Source organism: Rhipicephalus microplus, chromosome 2, assembly GCF_043290135.1.
Source record: "Rhipicephalus microplus isolate Deutch F79 chromosome 2, USDA_Rmic, whole genome shotgun sequence".
NCBI lineage: Eukaryota > Metazoa > Arthropoda > Arachnida > Ixodida > Ixodidae > Rhipicephalus > Rhipicephalus microplus.
In genome coordinates this window covers 152,048,246-152,072,430 of record NC_134701.1, presented here as the reverse complement: position 1 = coordinate 152,072,430, position 24,185 = coordinate 152,048,246, and positions in this window count along the sequence as shown.

The window sequence follows — 24,185 nt, the reverse complement described above, 5'->3', positions numbered from 1 at the left end:
ATGATATCTGCGTTTGGGCATCGGCTGTAGCACGCCTGCAGTTGCGAGGGAGAATTAGAAAAGCTGCCATTAAAACATTACGTTACCTCCGAAATCGAGGCTTGGAAATTTCTTCCAAGAATTGCGCTCTCGTAGCTTTTACAAGAAAGCCTATGGATAAGTACACCCTAAACATCAATGGTGAAACTGTACCAAACGTTCGATCGCACAAGTTTTTGGGCGTCATAATTGACAGGAATCTATCATGGAGAGATCACGTTTCTTACATGAAGAAACGGTTTATAGACATCTGTAATTTACTGAAGCTCTTTGCAGGCAAAACTCGAGGGATGTCTCCCAGTGCAATGCTACAGCTGTACAGGGTACTCTTTCCCGGTTTTTTGTGGCACAGCTTACCGGCATTGACCAATGCAAGCAAAACAAGCCTACGAACGTTACAGAGTGTTCAGTCTCAGGCACTCCGGATTTGCCTCGGCTTGCCTCGTATTGCGTCGACAATGGCTACTATAGCAATCGCCGATGACCACCTTATCACGACAGATATCGACATTAAGGCACTCAGGACGCATATAAGGTATATTGCTCAGACACCCTGCCACCACCTAGCCTCTTTACTAGCAGACAGATCACGTTCGTAAATTTGCCAAATGATAACCGCATATAGCGTTTCCTTGCCAACATGCTTCACACTCGCGGCCAGGCCTTCCACTCCTCCTTGGTGCCTGACTCAGGCTAACATCAAGCTAACTATACCTGGCATCCAGAAAAAAAGCAGATATGTCGTCACCTGCTCTTAGGCAGCTTGCTCTGCTCTTTTTATACGAGACGTATCAAGGCTGTGTACACGTATACACCGACGGCTCTGTTTTAAAGAAGAGTTCAATGGCATCATTGTTATACCAATTAAAACACGACAAGAAAATTCAAGACCTCCCACCTTACGACATCAACGGGAGCAAAGCTCACAGCTCTTCGTGCCACATTACAATTCATCAGCGATCAACAGCCACAAAAATGGACAATTTTCAGTGACTCAAAGGCGGCTCTGCAACCCCTTCTGTCACCTTTACGCCACGGCCCGTATGAACAGCTGGTATTCGAGATTGCAGAAAAGACTCACCAATTCATTGAGAAAAGACATGAAATAGCCACTCAATGGCTTCCAAGTTGTTGTCGAATAATTGGCAATGAACGGGCCGATCGAGCTGCCCATTCTACCCATACTGAAAACGATCAAAAATCAATTCCGCTCTCCAGAACTGACGCTGCACGGAAACTCCGCATGCTTGCTCACAAGCGCACCACGTCACAATGGAACGAGTGACATTTCATTCAGGCACGGTTATGTACCTTATACCCAACTGTCAGTCTTCGAATTTCTCCGGAATTACGCCGACGACACGCTACTATGCTGTGCAGATTATGGTTGGGTGTCGCATTTACCAATGCGTACGCGTTCCGCATAGGAATGGCTGACACTACTGCATGCGACCATTGTGGCAGTGATGAAACAACTTGGCACATTCTGTGTGAATTGCCGCAATACTGCTCGCAGAGACAGTCACTCTGCAGTGCACTAGATAAACTGGACACCCAGACTCTGTCGGAAGAAAGAATCCTGCGCTACCGACAGGACTTGACGTCGCAGAAGAAGGCTGTGAAGGCGTTCCTGTGCTTCTTGCGTTCAACCGGCCTATCCAAACGACTGTGATCGGAACTTCCTGAATGTGTGCGCATGTGATTGTTTTTCTAGTTTATTTTATATATCTCTATCTCTATCCTCTTTCTAACCCTTTTCCCCACCCCTGTACAGGGTAGCAAACCAGTTCTTCTTGGTTAACCTTCCTGTCCCTTCCTTTTGTTTATTTTTTCTCTCTCTCTGTTGTCCACTCAAAAAACTATGCTTTATTATTTTCATAACGATAGCCCCTGAAGAAAGGCATGTAGTTCTTGTTTTTAGCATCACGTGACCATTTTTACTCCGGGCGCTTGTGGACGATGGTAGAGCAGAGGCGCTCCACAAGTGAATCGGTACCATCTGAACGTCGCGCTATGAATCATTTGCCGACTGTGTCCTCTTCCCGAGTATGCTTCTGCAACAGTGCTGTGCACAGGCGGCACCGTGGTGCTCGCATAGAGGGGAGCAGTGCTGGTTGCCATGGCGATCACCTTCCTCTTTTCGGATTTTCTCCGGGGCAATGATCCCGCGAAGACGTTGCTGGAGGGGATTCTCTTTTTTTTAACCCTATTTTATTCTTTTCTCGAAGGTCAAGCACTCAACTCTTTAACGGAATAGCTTCTTCAGCAAGCGTTAAACTTTTTTTTGTACATTTCTTTTACTATGTTTGTGTCAACCCCTAATAACCTACTTCTTGTTGCGCGTTTTTCATGCTTGTTGCTTGGGTCTTCTGTTTCTCAAGATAATTTTGGACGTTGGGGCGACTTTTTTTTTCGACTGATCCTTTGCAGTTGACATATGTTGTATAATTTGTGACACACAACCAAAATCTTCAGAAAACACATACGACTGATATTTTTTTCCTTCACTAGATTTTTGAATCGTTATCATGCGAGTGACAATTTATTTGGGTATAGTTATATTGCGATCGCAGTATTCTGAACCCGCCACAACCAAGCATATGGAATGAAAGAAATGTGGAAAGCCTTGCTGAATATTTGATAGTCGTGCTGACGCTACTAATTATTTGTAGCCCTGATTATTGTACCGCGCATAATCGCAAAATTGATTATAATCAACGGAAACACAAAAGTTATTACATCAAAACATGATACTTTTTTGTGTTTTGCAATGGTCTAAAAATATTGTCATGCAAGGCACTCCTAGGTCACTGAGCTCTGCCTTTGTAAAAGTTTGAAAAAAAGTGATTGTGTTAAAAATTCCGCCAAAGAAATAAGGACCTAACGATTTCAGAGTGCGAATATCTCATGCACACCAAAAATGACAAATAGATAGTGTTATTAAATTTCTATAGAAAATAGGAAGAGTTGCATTGGTGTGGATATTTCTAAGCACCATGAAATAACTACAGAGAATGACACGTGGTACTTTATATCTCTAGAATAAACACAGCGTAGCTTGCACTTATGGCACAAGGCAAGAGAAATGCCAGAGTATTTCTATATAATTTATTCGTTGTTACAATTGGGGTATTGATGATTTGATGAATGAATACGGACTGGCCATTCCGAAGACATGCACGCATTTTCAACTAAGCTAAGCTCAAGAAAGCAATATCTATACTTCAGGGGTTATTTGAGATTATCGATTAGTTATTGATCAATCGTTACAAGGCTTTCACTACACATTTACGGCAAGAGTGAGCTAAACCAAACATTTTCTAGAATGTACTAGTTATTCATCGCTTACCGATTAGCTATTCATTGGCTGTCGATTGACCGTTTCAGGGCATGGTTATGATTAGACTAAGCTCAACCAAGCGCTTTCTGGAATCGATCGGTTGTTTATAGAATATTGATCAGCTACTGATTCGCTGTCAATGTGTAATCACATAGTATTGATTGCTAGAATAAGCATAACTAATCTCAATCTTGATCAGCTAGAATGAGCCACGCTTAAATTGTTGACTCACACTATCTAGGCTACGCAAAGTCAAGCTGACTTTTTGCTAAGGTCTCACGGACAAACGGCAAGCTTAATGAGCTCCTCTATTAAAAAAGTGGCCTTATTTGGCATGATCCATTTAAGGGGACAACATTGAAATAATTTGATCCCAATGTTGAAAGCTAGAAGCATCAGAGACGTCTTGACTGCACTTCAGATGAACGAGAACTAACAACAAATTGAAAGACCGGCTTCAAACGACCAGCCATATTCTTAAACAGTTTTCGAACAAAGGTGACAAATAGAGATGTAAATTTAGCCAATACTTCAGCCTTTGAAATTTTTATTTTATTACTGACACGTATACGGCGTCAATAATGAAATAACTTTACAATACGCTTCAGGAGCGCACTAGTTCTTTAAATGAACGTGATGTTGTGGGCACCCCAAGCAACAAGTTAGGCAAGTAAAAACTGCCTCGGATTTATAGGCACAATAATACGCTTATACAAAAAAACTAGAGGGCTTTCACCGACACTGACGGCATTGCAACTTCAGTAAATTAAATGAACCTAATGACATTTCCTGAAATCAAATAATTACGGGGAGAGAAGGTGTTGCAATTGATATTCACAATCTACAGACACTTGGATCTATGCATACAATGTATAGGCAACATCACATAAAACTCAGGAAACATAGTCTCATTTAAAGCTGTTTTCCCATTTATCCCGGTTAATGCTTCGTAGAGATATTGAGAGAGCCTAAAAGATACTTGAGAAATTTTGTTGGCTAGCTTATTGTGGCGGAGTTGTCCTTACCGCATGTAGTATTTCATGGCAGAATGCTGGAATGGCTTCAGGTGTCCAAACGAGTCAAATGCGAAATGAGTGAGGGATTTTTAGCAACCCATTTATTACAAGTGGTGCAGCTATATGCTAGGCCTTGGGACATTTTAAAAAGGAGTAGTGAATGCTTCGCCAGTTACCAAAAGGGAGAGCAATAGTATGAACTAAACATCAGTTTGACATTCGTATATCGTTTGAAATGGCCAATGTTAGGCGCACAAATTTTTTTTGTTGTTGTTGTATAGTTGAAGGCATCTTGCATGGTGCCCAAATGTGCTATCACGTTCTACTCTGAAAAGGGATACCCAAGCGTCTTCAGTTTTGTTTTTGTTTTGAATCGATTGCTTCCTCTCAGAGGGACAACTATTTATAAGATCTGACATTGTGCCCCTGATACAGTAGCAGTGTGATTTCTGCAATAATATTGTGTAACTACAGCGCGAAAAGTATTTTTGAGTTAAAAAATACAATAAGGGCACTATTACTGTTATTTATTGTTCTTACAATCAATTTATCAGCATGAGAACTGCATGTGTTGCGGTTATTTGAGGACGAAACTACAGAATATGAGGGGAATGAGTGTTACGTTTACCTAAAAACATTTCCATCCAAAAATATTACTTTCTCAGACAAATTATTGCACATGTGCAACACACATACTTTTGGTAATTAGGAGTGGAGGTTTTCTTTTTGGAATTTATGCTCCATATAACCTAGAAACAACTTCTGAGTACTTTAGCCATGTTGCATTATTACACAGGTTATGCACCATGTATGTATTTTGCTTGACTGGCCCTATGCGAAGCGCTGAGTAGACCTGCACTATGTAGGATTTCAGTAAATGGAATATTGTTTTTCATAAAATTTTCAACTCCTTCGGCAGAGTACCGATAGCTTTATTCAAATACAAGTGCATTACAACTTTTCATCAGCTATACCTATCTAGCCATTAAAGGAAACACCGCAATCAGTTCCTGTGCTTCACCAAATTCACACATGTATGAGAGTGCTTGGCGGAAACTGTGCAATGTCGTCTTTAATCGCTACTTTGCGCACCACCAGAAAAAATTTAGGTTCCGTAAACAGCCGCAGCATTAGTCACATTAAGCACCGCTGGACTCAAGGCGCTGGAAACCGTACAACAACACCGGTCAATGCAGCGTGTCTTTCTGCATCTTTTCTGCACACCATGGTGCTGGCCACTCAACAAGAATCGTCGCCTACGACACGACCTCACCTAAGCTCCACTATAGTCTACGCCCCTCTCTCATTACTCAGTTTATTTTTGTTTGTGCCTATGTTCAGAAGACCATGCCGTCCTTTGATGCCGGAAATCTCTTTCACGCGGGGCTTCTTTTTTACACTCGTCACTATTGTTCGGCGACGTGTACAGGGCCTCGAATGCTGCAGTGGGCAGCAGCCTGGATATCGTGGTTATCTCGATGTTGCTGGCGATGACGTCGATGCCACCAGGACCTTTCTTTTTTACTTTCCGTGGCTCTGTCTCTTCTTTTCAAGACGTTTCTCACAGCAACTCCTCCCGCTGGAAACGATGACCGTACCACCAGCCGCCCACCGACGCCCAAGCTATATTGATGAACGGCCCCGTAGGAATGTGCCCAGAGGGCCATTCATATCCGAACAAGAAAGTGTCGGCCATATATATACTCCGTGTATATATACATAGCGCTAACGCGGCCTCACTACACACAATGAAAAAAGCAAGAAATGGAAAAAGCCCCCCTGGGACGTGAACGATGCCAGGGAATGGAGGGGGAGACTGCCAGCGGGCTTCCCTACTCTTCCCAGAGTCTCGCTGTTTGCACCGCTTAAATAATTGTCTCCTTTTTCTTGTTTTTTCTGCTCTCCTGCGAGCTGTGACGATGCATTCGCTTTGCAGCTGCGTCCGAGCCTTTGGCAGAGCCGGCTTTCACGAACTCGCGGTACTAGAGTACACTTTGGATTAGAACTTCAAGTGAGGTCTGTCATTTTTTTTCTACGTTTTAGAAAAATAAGAGAAAGTAAATGAACCTTTGTAACCGAGGACTTACATAACAGGCACCCTGAAGGCATCAGTTGGAAATTTCCGTTTTCTTTTTCTTTTTCCCCCCGCAGCGACGGCAACGGCCGACTAACGTTTAAACAGGAAGTAAGGCCTTGGCATGGGTGTGCGGAAGAGCTTAGTTGCTACTATTTACTGTAGGATACTTCGAGAATAGAAAGTGACGTTGTTTAGCGAAGCGGTGATCATGTACTTTGCTTATCTTTAACATAGTTCAAAGAAAACATTATCTTAGTGCTTCTTTCAAAACTTTCCCGATCAAGTAATACCACTAATACTACTGTAAACGTCCGGCAGAATTATAAGCTGTGCAACTACTGCAAGATGCATTGGCTTGGTTAAGCACTATGGTAATGATCATATGAGCGAGAAGCCATAAGCACTCCTTGTGGAATAAAACAAACCACTTATTTAAAAGAAATTTGTAAGTTAAGCTAACCGAAGTGAAGCAATCAAGTGCGGATTTATGAATTTAGTAACGATGCATTGAAAATGTCCTGTTTAAGTTCACAAGGTATATTTTAACAAAGTAGTTGTCTCGTAAATAGTAAAATCGAACATAGAGTATCTAAAGATTAGAATAACGCTATATAGTCTGAACGTTAACTAGAAAAAAAAAGGAATACATCACCGCAGCGATAGCACTGTCAAAATCCGCCCTATACAACTACACCATTATTAGAGCGCGCCGACTGCTTCCAACGGCTTCGTTATTGATCTTATGACAAAAAGTATTGTTGATTACATACTTTGTTATAAAATTCTATATTATTTCATGTATCGAGATATATTCTGGTGATTACTGCCCCATAGATAGATGCACATTCACCATTTACTGGAGGAAAAGAAATATAATGATGGAAATAAATATAAGCGATAATGTTTTTTTGCCATCCTATCGACCTAAAGTCATCATCATTATCAGCCTGATTACGCCCACTGCAGTGCAAGAATGCCTTCGTTATGATCCGCCAAACAGCCCAGTCTCGTGCTTTCGGCTGCAAAGTTATAGCTGCGAACATTTTATCTCAACGGCCCACTTAACTTTCTGTCTCCTGCTCGTGTGTTTGCCTTCTGTGGAAATATAGTCAGTTACCCTTAATGACTAGCGGTTGTCCTGCCTACGAGGAACGTGACCGGGCCATGCCCATTTCATCTTTTTAATTTATTTAAAGCATGATATCATTCACCTATTACCTTCAGAATAAAAAGACTAGTCTACGTGACCAAGAGCATTTCTACCAAAAGAGTCATTTGCATAACTGTATGACACGCTTTGTTTTCAATATGTGCGCCAGAAGCATATATCATACATTCCCTTAATATCGCCAACCTAGATGCAGAGATTCAACATATTAGTTTACAGTTTACGGGATTATGTGAAAGCGTTAACGAGTTGTCAGATGCGCTCATAAATGAGCTATACGCTTCTAACTGCTGTAATACAACCCAGTATTTCCATGCTTAAACTTATCATTCGGGAAGGTTGTGAGAGTCGTCGAGCACGCTTTGTTTGTAATCTTATAGTGCTATGAATATTAATTCCCACATATTCCTTCGTTTTTTGGAGCAATGGCTGAAGATTTAGGAATATCCCAGTGTCTATTTTAGTAATGTGTTGCGCGACAAATAAATCTGTGTACTGCAGTCGGAAGACCGAATTTCTAAATGCGTTAAATGTCAAATAGATTGGCAAAACGTTCTTTTATTGTAATATTCCAAAACTTTGTCTTTTGTATCGACAGTTAAATTTTCTAGTTTTTTTTGTTTCTACACATACCGTTTTGTTTTTCCGGCTGTTTCCGTTGATATTGTATGCAGTATATGCCATATTTATTTGTCGGCAACATGGGTCGAGTTGTACGAGCAGAATTCTTTGTCAGGCTAAACAACCTTTAGATTCTCCTTCTTTTCTGTTGTAAACAGGCAAAATAAAATCACTTCACTTCAAAAACTTTTTTTATAGGTTATCTCCAATGGGATATTCAGCAGTTTCTATTCGTTTACGCTCGGTCTGCTTTTTCTACAACCCGAGGGCTCTTCTACTCTACGTCTGCAGGAAACAGGCAGGAAATAGCGGCATTTGCTTGACTATTTCACCCAAGCTGTCAGGGAGTAAGGTGCGTCTTGGGGTCCTTGCAAAATTATACGGGGCCACCTTACGATATGAGTACTGCAGAACAAGACAGTGTGTAGTCGGTGTACTCTTTCAAAAGAGCCGGTAGGTTGACGTTTGGCACTGCAGGAATCGAACCCGGCATCTATCACATTGCAAGCGGGTGATCTACCATGGTGCTACTACGGCTGCTGGTGATGTACCCCTTTGGATGCTACCGTTACTGCTATATTTCAGCCTGTACTTACAAAATATTTTGAACACTCTGTTTCCTTCTTTACACAAGCCTAATTACATCAGTTTCAACAATTTTTTTATTTATTTTTGTTATTATTAAGCTTATTTTCTTATTGTCAATGCTTGTGACTATTTTCCTACCTTATCAGTCTGAGGCTGCTTTTAATTTGGCTCTTTTACTAATTGAAGAATATTCGATAAGCTGTAGAGGCCGTTTCGTACTCGATTTATTGTGTGAGCTATTCGATTGATATTCTATTAATTTCAAAAATCTTCGCCGACCTTCCATTTGAAGGCATCAGCCCACAGCCCATCTCTGTGAAGATCTCTGCGCACGTGACAGCCCAAGGCCGGTCAAAGTACACAGTGTTAAGCGCAGCAAACAGCCACCTCCCCCCCTTCTTCACACCCATATAGCCTTCTGAACGACAAACTACGGCTGGCGCCTTTCCTCGTCACTTCTCTGGGGATTATCGACTGAATTTCAGCGCTTATACTAGCAGTGCTATTTCGCACATATAGGGTGCGGGGCAATGGTAGTAACTTGGAAATAATATAAAGCCTCACGGTGACGCCAATAACGATGGCGAAAATGCGTCTGAAATGTCTAGAAAAAATTGTTATCATAATAAAAAAGGCGGCTAGTGGGATAAGGTAAAGGTCCACAATTATCGTGCTACTGACACCTTTTGGAAACAACTAGCTTCTGGCCAAGTCGAGAAAAATAACTGTTGGAAGAAGGTTACAGGTCACACAATTATTTCACTGTGCGTCTTGGGTATGACGAACGGAGTGAAAGCCAATTCAGAAGAGTGTGTTCACGTGTGGATCATTGCCGTCACGTATCGTTTTACTGATCGGACTGTTTTTGTTACAACAATAATCGTACAGTATACATAGCATGGGCACCCTTTAAGACGAGTGACATCATGTTTACTTGGGAGTTTAATTGATTGATATGTGGGGTTGAACGTCCCAACACCGCCATATGATTATGAGAGACGCCGTAGTGGAGGGCTCCGGAAATTTCGACCACCCGGGGTTCTTTAACGTGCACCAGAATCTGAGCACACGGGACTACAACATTTCCGTCTCCATCGGAAATGCAGCCGCCGCAGCCGGTATTCGATCCCGCAATTTGCGGGTCAGCAGCCGAGTACCTTAGCCACTAGATCACCGTGGCGGGGCTATTTGGGAGACATCGATGCGGCTTATTTTAAAACAAGTTAATGCAAACATGACAGAAGCCTAGTGTACCTGAACCGACTTGTGTCACAGGCTTCTCACTTATTATCTACAAAGCTATTTAGAGCAACATGCACCTCGTCTAATTGTAGGACATGCATTTATAGTAGAATGACTCATGTAGAGAGCGATTCAGTCACCTTATATCGAACCATGTCTTCATAACACTGAAAACAAATCCAAGGGCTTCTACAGCAAGTAACCTTAGGTCACGTTTATGCCGAAGCCCTTTCACTATAAGACTATCTGAAAGCTTTAATAGGGACTAGAAGTGAAGTAAATGAAGGTCCCATTACTCTCTTAGGCCGTAAATTTTAGTAGCTCAAAAGATATTGATGCTGGTGCTCTCGGCACAATAGGTTTGACGACCCGGATTTAGCCAGAGTACGTAAGCATGCAGATGAAACCGGAAGACCAACCGTTAGAAATAAAATTGCTTTCCTTGATTGCGCGACAATGTAGCGCATCAGCACATTTCATTTTCTGTTTGCGGGCCTGGACACCCACTCACAACAGAGGCACGTATAATGAGGCTCGATTTCGCTAACGCTTGCATCCGATAAACACACTTAGAGCTATGCCCGATGCTCGGAAGTCGCCATGGCAACAGAGACAAATGCCTCGCTATACGAGCGGCCGAAGTCGACGTCGTCTTGACCGACCAGCGCCCTCTCGAATGATTTCTTAAAAATATTCACGCACAAAGAAGGGAAGAAGTGGGTAGCTAGAGGCATTGGGAAAAAAATTGAGCTGGAAGTCGTTCTGGGAAATGCCCTAGGGGATAGGTGTTTGCGTAAGACATGTAGGAGGAGACGGTTCGGGGAATCGCCGAAGCGGCACCCAGAAGAGCTTTCAACGCTTCGAGCGCGCTGCTGTAGCTCCACGCATTCTCAACGTATTGGGCCCAATTTCAAATATTTCCCAACATTTTCACTGGTCAGATTCTACCAACTGGAAACTATTGCGCTTTTGCCATGGTACTTTCCACTTCATGGTTTTCAAACTGCACTTCTGTGAGTTCTGTAAAATCAGTTTCTGGGATAGGAATTGCTGCAACAGTTGTATAAACATGCACTGCTGAGCAAGCTGACATTGCGATCTACACCACCCATTTCGATGGTATGTGCTCAGCTGTTTCGCTTGCGCGGTGCTAGTCTTAAACTGCTCTGCCACGTACGTACGTTCCCTGTAAAGATAAAAAGGATATTCCTTGTTGGACATACTCTGGCGGGCTATCGCTGTTGAAAAAACAAACAAGCGAAATAACAGAAAAAATATTCTTAAGGAGGACACTCCTTTATCGTAAAAAATGATAGGGTGGTTCCTTCGATTGGCATATGTATTCGAAATTGGGAGGTGCATAAATGCCCGTGGTGATACATTCTGAACTATAGTACCCTGTTATGGTGCATGCACTGTTATGACACGCAATCAAGATTGGTGCCAGAGACGTATTATTTGTAATATTATCTGTTGTTTAAAATCTTAAAGCCACCTTGTGTTCAGGAGGGGTGCCATGGTAGAAGGCTCAAAACATCTCAGTTATCTGATGTTGTTTGATTACCATGCACCAACATAGCACCGTATCAGAACCTCTAGCGTTTCGCCTGCGTCGAAATGCTACCACCGTGGCCAGGATCACACTTGCTACGTTTGGGTCAGCAGCTGCGCACAATAACCACATAACACAACGGAGGGCACCCCAGAAGTGGAGGGGGGGGGGCTGTGTTTGGCTGCAAAGATAAATTGCCGCAGAATTACCGAGTCCTCCTTTAAGTTATACTACGGGAAACTCATTCGCATATTTCTATGCTTCCCAACGTACACAAGCGCGCGGTCGTTTACGTCATTCTGCGTATGTTGCCCCTAGTTGCTGTTATAAGGTTGCGCCTAGTTGTTGCCCCTAGTTGCTGCCCACTCATCGGCGATCATTTTAAATCAACAGACACAAGAAGTAGCTGTTTATTCCCCATTATCATGCAATCGCTTAGTAAAGTGAGTTGTACGGACTGACAGACAAATATCTTTATTCAAGTCCGGCGAGACTAGCCGGAGTGCGAGACTAGCCAGCTCCCATAATTTGTTCTAGTATTAGTAAGAACTAGATTAGGTTGTCCTGAAAATGTTGTACAAATGTTATTATTGAGACTGGATCAACCAAAACCCAGGATATTGAGTTTGATATTTAAAAGATGAAACATTTGTAGCAACACCTTATGATTGGGCAAGACACGCAAAAGTAGACCATTTAGGGAACTGAAAATTGGGGCAGAAGAAGCTGTATGTGGTTGAAATATAGGTATTCGTAATGCCCCGTTGCGCTAAATGTCTAGCTGATGAAAATGTGTCGCCTATGTATTAACCCAATATACAAAAATTGCCGCCAGAAAAATAGCGCTGGTCTTGCAAAAAGAAAGTACGAAAATGCTGCGCGTATGTACTTATATGTGAGTTCAGATCTTCTTCTGGTTGTCGTTATTACTCTTATTAAGGAGTTCTGTGCCCACACAACGTTGGAAATAATCTGGGGCATCGTACAAAAACTCCATGACGTAATACAACTCTGCACATTACTGATACATTTTAAGTTAGTCAATGTAAATGAAACACAACAGCAAGGATTCCAAATTTGGTGGCGGGAAAACAATGCAAAAGCTATGAGCTTTTCTTGGGACGAGGTATTAGCCCACGTAAAGCAGTGCCGAGAACAGGCGAGCAAAAGAGTGAATAAACGTAAATTCTAAAATGGCGGTGGTATCCACAACATAGCGCATGTGTATGAAATAATGAGGGTTATCTTGCATATCATATATTATGAGCTCCGATAAGGTAATGTGCCTTGCAGTTGCGTTACTCTAAAAGATGTTCACGCTTTGTTTATTTTTTACCGATCAAAGGAGCCATCGCAAAGTATAACGAATGACCATATAAAATAAAAAAAAATATCGTGTAGTGGGATTTAAAAAGAAGGAAATACCATCCGCTGTTTTATTTGCCCCTGAAGGGCGAAGAACTGTGAGAAACGGCAAGTAAAAGTAATCAGTGGAAGTCTTTGTAGAGCGTGGTTCTGACTGATTTGAATCTTCTCTGGGCTGCTCAAAGGATGTAAGCAGCTTGCACGCCTTATCTCAGATGTACTCTGGAATGAACATGAATTTTTTCGCGCACCAAGATGGTTCGTAATCTTGACGGGGTACCGCGTTATTTTGCGTTGAGTCATGAATGCCAAAGTTTGAGAACAGCGTTAAATTGATAATGGCAGCATTATGGGCAGTACCAACGCACAAACTCACGGGACGAAGAGAAGAGAAGCAAACAAGCACTTGTTTGTGTCTCTTCTCTTCGTTCCGTGAGTTTGTGTGCTGGTACTGCCCATAATGTATCACCAACTAGCCCAACTATCAGTCCTGCCATAGGGGCAGCACTAAAACTTTCCCTCACACCTGCCTTAATTCTTCATCCCAGCAGCATTACGATGGCAGGTGTTCGATGCCATCTGCTTATACAATTTTGTTTGATGTCTACATGGGGTATCATTCTTGCAAGTTAATATTCAGCGAAATGTTTAGTGAAACTCCTCTTACGTATGAAGCTGTGGATATTTCGTTGCGGCAAACTGAAATGGGTTTCGTGGGACGAAATGTGTAACTTCTTTCTCGCTATCTGTTTTATGCACACTGCTGCAGCCAGTAAGAATATCATAGAAATATTACAGTCCGTAACTCACAGGAGACTACTGCAATAACGTTACATATTACATAGATGCTCATCACAGAGTACACAAAGCTCTGAACTAGTGCAAACAGTTTCAGCATGCTTAGCAAGCTATTTTCGTAGTACATAAAACCAGTGTGGTGATGGAAACGTTATTATTGGAAGGCCAGAAGCAGTGATTTTTGAGCATGATTTTCTAAAAAAATAAACTGTTTAGAGTCACACACAGTGCCACAGTGCCTTTGGCGAAATTAATTGAGAGCTGTATAAATGTATAAAAAGAGAGTTCATGCAAATATATTCCTCTTCAAAGGAGGCTATCAACAAATTATGAAATCGTTAGTTCAAAACGCAATTAGCCACGCAAAAAGTTGAGAATAATACTTTTCACCATCCTTTAAAACTAATTGTGAAAGTGTGTGTGCACGTAAACATGGGACGCACTCTGGCCATACAAAGCATTTCAAAAGCGAAACGGCAAATGATTCACCCTCGAACAAGCATTCATCGTTTTTTTTTCCTTTTGCCCGCGGGCTGTGAAGTGCGATTAGACGTGTGAAGGCTGATCCTGTGAGCAGGCCACTAATCTTACTACGCATCGTCGTATCGACTGCTTCTAGAGCCGAAACAAGTGTTGCCGATATAGAGAGAGTGCAAATCGATGAAAGCTATGGAGCTTCAGGATCGCTGGCCATCGGCGTACACACTCGATAATCAATATTCTTCAGCTCCAATGAAAATCACAGCAGGCATAAAAAATTGAATAGACGAAATATAAAGGGGTTTTTTAAAGCCACTGTTCAGCAGGCCTTAGCCCTAACAAAATATAAAAAAGTATTGCTCAGTATTCCTGCAGAAAGTGCACCTAAATTAGAGCTCTCATGAACCTGTCAAAGTGAACGACATTGAGCGAGTTGGTGTTTTATAATGAAAAGTCCTCATGCCCTGTTTCTGAAAAAAAGGTCGTAAAAGAGTGCTGTTATGAACCCCTTTTTACTGAGAGGAGGATTTCGTCCTTTCTGGGTTGTTGCACGAGAGCAGGAAAGCCGAAGTCACAGCCTCGGCAGAGGACGCTGGCGGTACCCAGAATGCCGTGAGTGAAATGACTATAGAGTGCACTTTTTGGGAATCTGTGTTTGCGTTCAGCGGTGCCACCATCGCCGTAAATGGTAGACCTAACGAGGAATAAAGAGAGCGAATGTGGAACGGAGCAGAGAATGAAAGTTGCAGGTAGTGAGAAGAGCGCAAGGAGAAGCAAACGACAGCCTCGCAGGCGTCCGTCCCCGCAGTGCCAGAGTAGTGCGCGCCTTCGTGCGTCGGCTGTTGTGGAACGCACCCACGCGCTGCCTTCCGCGGTATAAATGGGCAGTCGTGCTTCGCCCTGTCTGCGGCGGTTCATGTGAGAGCGGCTGCACGAAATTGTCAGCGTCAATCACGCTCCTCTCCGCATTCTGTTTCTAATGTAAACTGTGTGCACATGTGTAAAAATAATTTCAGCCATTTCTTTCTGAACAATGACTGACACAATTGGTAGAACTGCGTCGTCTACCACTCTTGCTAAACGAACTGCATGAACAGAGAGTTCACCCTGCTGACATCATAATTTGGAGGTGCGCCCCTCGAAGCAGAAGCGTTTTCTTCAATTTGTCTCAAAATCAAAATTGCTAAACAGGCTCAGAATTCCCATTTGGTAGCATTGTGATCGTCAGTAAAGTTTCCCCCTTTTGTTTTGTTGTGGAAAGTTGTTTTTTGTAAAAAGTTGTACGGTTCAGAATATTTCTATATCAGTTGTTACCTCATTTGGGCTTTTTCTGCCCGCATTCCCTCTTTCAGGACTAATGTAGACTACTTAAAGAGCTCTATACGTTGAATGTGACCCTATGACAACCATTCAGGTAGAGCAAATTTGGCCAACCACTTCTTCCTGCCATCATTATTTCTCATACATCCTTTAGTTCGGTGCAGTTTCCTTTTTTGTATGTACTTCTATCGCACCGGTCGCTACTACATACACAGGCTGCCCCAGCATCTATAAGTTTAAGGTAAAATAGGTCGATGCACTCTATGATCACGCAATTAAATGCATATTGTTTAGCATTGCAAGTAGTTAGGTCACACTGTGTTTTTTTTTTGTTTTGTGCTCAATTAAGTGCCTAAATATGAATGTTGATTTCGGTAACTTTTGAAAAGCAAATAATATAGCCGGAAATTCTGGGAGAAGAACTGTAAAGCGAGTTTAAAAGTGCCTGATTAGACAGCTTTTCCTTTTGTGTATGTCAGTTAACAACGTTTTTCTGCTTATACTGAAGATGGCAGCGAAAAAAATATATACTAAGTAACATGCTCGTTTGCGCGCTTAGGTGCACCGTGATTGGAGTGCTCGCTAGCGTTGGCGTACAAACGATTTGCTTCCTATGGGATGATTCATGGCGCAGCGTTATCGCTTGTGTTGCCGCTAGGGAAATTTGCGTCAACGCACGGCCAGGCCCTGGAAACTAGGCACTCATTTTGTTTTCAAAGAAAATGCACGCTTGTAGCAGTTATCAAACATTCTGCTAACTGCTTGAAAAAAGTGAGCTTAACGCACATGTTTGCGTTTATTTTTTACACCACTTCTAACTAAGAAAAAAAATTGATTGAACTGTAAAGAACTCCTCTTTTGTTTAAGGGTCTTTCTAGTTCCTTATTTTGTGAATTTTTGGTCGGGGAAAGCACGGAAAAACATGTAGTTAGCTCTTGCCATCACTCTTTCCAGTTGCTCATGAGTATCACACGTTGGATTCTGCTCGGTTTGCTGCCAAGTATGAACACTGAAAAGATAATATATCTTATGCGTCCTGCAATGAACGTAAGCCGCAGTAAGACGCCCATAAGGTGAACCATAGATTAGACAAACATGACTATATCAGAGCATCCTAATTTGTGTGGGTCGATGGGTGTCCTAGGGATTTTTTCTGCGAAAATATTTTAGGTTTCCTACAGTGAGAACGCCTGAGCAGAAGTATTTGGGTTCGTTATTGTGGCACGAAATAATTTTACATCGGTGCATGAGTAAACTCATTTCTCTGTAAGCCTCACTGAACTAATAAAACACAGTGTCGCAAGGCTAGTTTTTGATGACGAGAGCCTATAGTGTACATGCCCATCAGAAAATATGTGTCAAGAAAGGCGTGAATGCGTGTTGACTCTGCCATAATGTTTGTTGATCTTTTAGTTTTGATGTGTAGTTCTAATTATCTTAAGGTACTATAAACTATTTCCTGTTCATGAAAATGCATGCAGTCAGTCCGAAACATTGTGTGCCTTTCCTTAGAATACTGTCAATAATTTGAGGGGATCCTTAAGCTTCGCTCTTAATCGATGAATACGATAGCAATATCCTGTCCCTAGTGTGCACTTCAAACACATAGTGTATGAAATCTCTTTGCACTTGCTATGCACCCATTACGTTGCCATGAGAGAATAGGCGCTGAAACGTGTGTGCCTTTCGTAATGAGAGACCTGCTTTTAATCATAAATTCATTATAATAATAGCATGTTCTGACGTCTAATGACAATGTCCGCTTTTACCACTCCTGATTACTGCGATATTTCATCGGCTATTGCGAAGCTTGTATATAGAACACGTGTGTTTGTAAAGCATGAAACTTACTTTCACTGCATTTCTAAGCAGAGGGAGCGATTTTCACTGTATTTCCGAGCAGCCGCCAGGCTTCGTAGAAGAACACACACTTCCGAAGCAAAGAAAGCGGGTTTGATCCCTACTAAAACTAATATTTTTTATAATTTAATTTGTGGCGAAGCTCCTTCAAGTTGAGCCACGTCCCATGCGCGTCGGCGTGACGCGTTATGGGTATCCATATCTATATGTATATCCGTATGGTTATGAATACTCATATTGGTACCCATGTAGATATTCATAGGAGTATACGTATAGATATCCACATCCACACGGCTATTCATATCTATATGAATAGCCACATGAATATTGATATGGATATCTGTATATCTATATATATAGCTATATGGACATCCATAGATCAAACGTGCATTTAGAATAATAAACAGCTTTGTATATACTGTACAGACGTGTTCTCACGTCTTTGTATGATCGAGTGGGCAATGTAAGGGGAATAATGATTCCTCGGAGCTTCACCAACTTGTCATGATTGTCTTCATAGGTATGCTGTGCTGTTTTGTTATTTTCATAATTCAAAATTTTTCAGTCGCGCACAAGGCGTTCATTTTTCGCTCACAACCAAAGATGTCGACGCCGACACCAACACTGACGCCGAATTTGGGGCGGAACGAGCACATTAACGCTTTCGCGTTAAACTGCTTGTAATTGACTCTCTGATGGTTTGAAAAATTATTAAACAGGGCAATGCCGCTGGACCCAACAATTTAAAAAGTACGCAATTATTTGTCAAGGCAAACAAGCCAGTGAGCAGGAACATATCAACCAATGGCATTCTCTGTGTGTGGTTTCTCGTCCCCTCACGCCTATATGTTCACAAAACTTCTATACTGTTTAGTACTGAAGATCTAAAAAAATAGCTGTCATAAAAGATGCAATTCAGTAAAGTAGGACGTGGCCAGCTTGTGATAGTAGTGCTTGCACGGGTTCAAATTTTTTTTTAATCATTGTTTGCTCATTATGTGCATATTTCAGCTGTGAAGCAAAGCTGCTTGTGCAGACTGACCCTTCACACTACGTGCATGTATTTGTTTTTAATATAAAATGTGTGATAAAAAAGACTTCCTTTTACTCGTGTTGATCTAGAATCGCCCAACTGTTAAATCGGTCACCTTCCTTTCTCCACCACACTAGACCTCCAAACTACATTTAAAAAATGGGTAACTAAACCTAACGGATAGGAGCGTTGACTGAGTGGTAATAGAGAACGGATGCATTCCGCTTGCATTCGTTCCACCACATGTCCATAGTTTTGTTCCTTTCTCCTGATATCTTAACAGCAAAACACCGAGATTTATGGGTTCAGGTACGTCAGCCCCTCGTTTGAACACAGTCGACACCTAGAGGCAAGTGGGGGAAAACACCGTGGTATGAATGATTCTTTGCGTCGTGTTCTAGCCACAACGTGACCGCATATGTGCGAACTTCATGCATGCTCATAGAGGACAGCTGGTCCGATTCTGTTACCGCATAAACTGCTTGCTCGAACGCGTAAACAACATATGCAAGCCCATAAGCTTCTGCTTGCAAGCACGGCACTTTAACTCATAAAAGAACGAGTGCACAGGTCTTTACGGTGCTCGGTGCAATCGTCGTACCATTGTTAGATCCCGAATCGTTCCAATATGAATGAAGTTGCCACTTTATCGGTCAAGTACATCCCTCAGTGAATTTGGCTTTTTCATAAACTAATGAAGTAAGGAGTGACAAGTTGCGAATGTACGTGTTATGTTGGGGACTTCGAAATACTTATAGTACCGCAAATCATTAGGTAGCATTCGTAAAAGCTCGTTGGCGATTAAAAAGCCTCTAACCATGCGCCGTACAAGCATTCGTGCAAAAAGATATATTGACTGCACAAACATCTACATCAACTATATACACAGATAAACAGGCTATCTTTTATTCACTCGAGCAACAAGTATATTGTTGATTGGCTCGGTCACATAATACCATTTTTTGTGTAGCATAGGCAGAACAGGTGCTAAACACTGAAAAATAAGACAGAAAAAACAGAGAACACAGTGCGAAGACCAACACCCGAATAATTGGCAGAATGCACTCCTGTCACACGTAATAGGAGGGATAGGCTGGCATCGTGCATTATTGTTGTAATAGAGGGCACATATAACCACTACACTGTACTCAGCGCGCTTCACTCGCAGAAAATCAGAAAAAGCCGCTCACACTGAAGCGCCCTGGAGTATAATTGGACATGTGCCGTCGACCGCCCATCCACACTAATACGATGATGGAGCTGACACCTACAGCCCTATCTCACGGGGAATAGTGTTCTAGTTCCCCGCTGAATTGTCACAACCACACCCTATGCTGCTATGAAGCTTCGCTCATAAAAAAACAGCATGCTTCGTGATAGTGAATATCCTTGCATTCGAGGTCGCTCCCAGTGGCCATCTCTTTGCTCTGATTGCCCGGGAACTCGTCCAGCACCAGCCGCATAGTAATGACTGTGAGGAAGCGCTATAGACACGTTTATTACGAATGCTCACAGTCATTCGTAACTATAAGGAATGCACACAGGGCATTACGGTAAGCACTCACTGCGGTACAAGAGACGCTGTTTATTGTATCGCGTGCCGACTGCGCTTATCGCCTTAGTTAGACTGTGTACCACTATCTCTGGTACTTTTTATGCGTGAACATGATAGCGTGAAAAAATCTCTTTGCAAAGAATTAACCGTGTCAAGTTCGCAGGTTGTGAGCAATACAGTCAGCGTTTTCGTGAGTGTGATTTCGAGAAAGCTGCAAATAAAAAAAAATTGGCGGGTCCCACGTGCAGTGGGAATCGAAGATGAGCGAAGCACGAATGAGAAATGTTATGTCACGTTGAAATCAGCACAACGTTATGAGGTGAAGGTAAGTGATGCGGTACATGGCATCCGTGTCATGATTATCATGTTTGGAAGTGTCGTTTACCTTCGTCATCAATGCACGTCACGTGATACCAAATTTAGTAGATGTCCAGCTAGCGAAACGGCCGCGAGCACGCTATAGGCGCGGTATGTTGTCATGATCCTACATGACACGCGTGTCACCATTATCATGTTTGCACCAGTCATACATTTCGTCATCCATTGACGTCACGTAAAACCAAACTTTGTATATGTGGATCTAGCAAAACGGTTGCGAGCGCATCATTAAGGACCTAGTATACGTCAATGTAGCGTTGACGCGCGCGCACGCAGGACACAGCGACGCTACGTTAGCAAAACGCGAGCACTTATAGTAGAGAATTTTAGTACTGCGGAATGGTGCTACGTACGTATCACGCAAGCGCCTTACGTTACGGTGCGTCGTTTGCCACTAATCGGCTTTTAGTATGCCGTAGTACCTGCGTACGTAACGAGCGTGAAGCGCGTTGCGTCATCTGGTAGATCAAAATAGAAGTACGTGTTGTTGACAGCCAATGTGAGCCAATCCAAATGTTATAGCCAGATTATGGCCATTTTTTAAGCCAGAGAGCCGGTCGGTGCTTGCCTTCGATGCCGCCATTTTGCAAAACGAAGTCTCGTGCTTCTCATGCATATGTACGTAGCAGCTGCGTACGTACCGCGATACGTGCGTGTTGTGATCTGCGCATGCGCACTACGCAGAACGTGGCGCCCTTACGTACGCGACGTCGCCACGTACGCAGTATACGCAATACTAAAGCTCTCTAATATGACGCCAGGCGCAACCAGCGTCCATCGGCATGGACCAACTGCAAGCGGCGCCAAATGCGACATGCTGCACTTCGCACTGATGCGTTACTCAGACAACACTGCGTCTTCCTTGTTTCGTGACAAAGGGACGCCGGACGCGCTGAAACGCGCAAGCAACGTAGCGCGCCACGTGCCTGCGAATATATGGCAGGACCAGCGCCTGGCGCGGCAACGCCGGCGTGACGCGACCAAATTAACGCTGGCGAGCATGCGCTTCGCGTGACGTCGAAATGTATTGACGTCTTCACAGTGGCATGTAGCCATGTTATCACATGACACGCATTTATTATCATGTTTGCACCAGTCACATACCTTCATTAGCCATTGGCGTCGCGTAATGCCGAGTTTGGTACATTTGATGCTAGAAAAACGGCCGCGAGCGCACCATGATCGTAGTGTGTAGTCATGTAGTTACATGACACGCGTCTCATGTTTATCATGTTTACACCGTTATCATACTTCCGTCATTCGTTCATGAGCCGTAATACCAAATTAGGTATAAGTGAACCTAGCGAAACGACCGCCAGCGCATCGTGAGCGTGGCATGTAGTCATGGTATTACATGACACGCATCTGATGATTATCAAGTTTGCATTAGCCACATACCTTCGTCATCCACTCACGTACCGTAATACCAAATTTTGCAAATGTGACGCTAGTGAAACGGCGCGAGCTCATCATGAGTGTGGAAGGTAGTCATGTTTTTACATGAGACGCATGTCCTGATTTTTATGTTAGGGTCTGTCTCTTATGGTCACCATGCAATCATATCATACCATACCAGTTTTGGAACATGCCATGTGAACGGCACCACGGTGAGAGCTGCAGGACCATGAAATGTAAATCATTACGTTCATGGCATACATGTCATTATTTTCATGTTATGACTAGTCACCTATGTTCTTCATACAGTCATGTTATGGCATACCAAGTTTGGTACTGATGACATTATTGAAACGGCCAGGAGAGTTGAAGGTCGTAAGCGGCTAGATACATAGATATGCTCATAGTCGCCGATGTTCGCTAAAAAATGCTTCGCATTTAAACATTTTCAATCGAAGGAAAATTGGAGCCTACAAATTCGGCGTCGTAATATGGGTTCTACCACAGAACCTTTTGTAGAATATTAGAAGAAGAGAAGAACGATGATGGAGTAGCTCGTGGAGAATGCGGAGCTGGACTGAACTAGATCAGCCCAGAATGGACGCGTTTATTCAAAGGTGCTCTGGGGAAAACGTCGCCCTGTTTTCCATCCTTCCAACGAGGATGTTTTCTTTATTCTACAGTTTATGGTGCTGAGAAACCCTCAACTCTGCCATCCAAGTGACCCAACGCAATTACTTTTCCCTCAACAAGGATGGAGCGTATCAAAGACAAACCAACGACTGAGCAAGCTTCGACCACGCGTTTGCGAAACGAAGCACGGCCAAGACACCTTTTCTTTTACACCTCTCTCGAAATCACTGTGCAGGAAATTACAGTATGTATGATAAGTATTAAAATAGTATCTGTAATACATGTAAGGCTACGAAGCTGAAGCATATAATCAATGGAGGCTTCAAAATAATATTAAAGACAACAAGTTTAACTCCCTCTGCAGCTGTGTAGGTCTTTATACTACCTTATGGATACGCAGCAGGTGCATCGCCAACTCACAAAGAGAAATAATGAGGTCGCTGTGTACGATTCGTGCCTGTGCTTGTAGTAAGAATTATGGGATAGTTTGGAAGTGACAATAGCTGAGCAGTGCCCATCAGCTTACGGGGTACTTGTCAACTATTTTCGTTCGTACAAATGTCTTTTCTTGCGATACACAGAAATTCTTCAAGGTTAGCCAGAATTCCGCTTCGCTGCGAAGTTGCACATCAAAATGTTCTTTACCGAAAGGTCTTATATTTTCTAAAATATCCCATACTCCTGCTTTTGGATCCAAACTTGCGTCCCTTTGGTTCCTTGTGAACATATCAGTGTTATCAGTGCGAATATAAATGCTGCTGTAAACCTAAGGTATTTAAAAAATGTGGAAATGGAGGCAAATTAGAAGACGCAAGACATTACACCTTTAAAATAGGAGGGCCATCAATTCAGTCGTGTTCTTTGGGCAGGTATAGTGCTAGAGTTATCTTTATCTCACCCTTCATCTGGGCTAGTTACCTGTTTTAGGGGCAAAGCTCCATAAGCCGTGGGTCGTGGGTCCACAATTTATGTAGTAGTAGTAGTAGTAGTAGTAGTAGTAGTAGTAGTATAGTAGTAGAAGTAGTAGTAGTAGTAGTAGTGATAGCCACCTCCATGGCCGGACTAGAGGAGTGGCACGTACATACTTTTCAATTAAGGAGCAAATCCACGCACGTTCATCACAAATCAAAAGATAATTGTTCCTGATGAAATATCTTAGAGATACGAGCACGGAAGACTTCTTCTACAATAAATGTGCCTTGAAATTGATGCTTACTGAAAAAAACTAGAGACAGAAGGACGCACTTTGAGCGCTATCTGACCAGAAAAGGTTGACACGTTAAGGTCACTGGGCATAGCATCCTTGGTTTTAATAGTGTTTAGTGAGGTTTTGCCATAGTGCCATGAACTAGGGGCAGTGAAAGGCGGGAACTAGACACCAAGCGCAGGCCGTAAGAGAATGCACGCGTGCCGCTCCTCTAGTCCAGCTGTGCCACCTTTTGTTTAGGCTTTGGAATGTCCGCTGGATGGAGGTACTTTTATATGATGAATATTTGACGAAATGATGCAAGGTGGCAGTACTTGAAGTTTTCACTAGATGGATGGACAAACGGGCAGACAAACAGATGCATGCGCGCATGAACAAACAACAGATAGACGCACACGGATGAACGGACGCATGAACGGCTGGATGGCCGCATGGACAGATGAACGGACGCACTGACCGACAGATGCAGGGATGAACGCAGGGACGGATGCACGAACGGACGCACGTACGGACTGGTA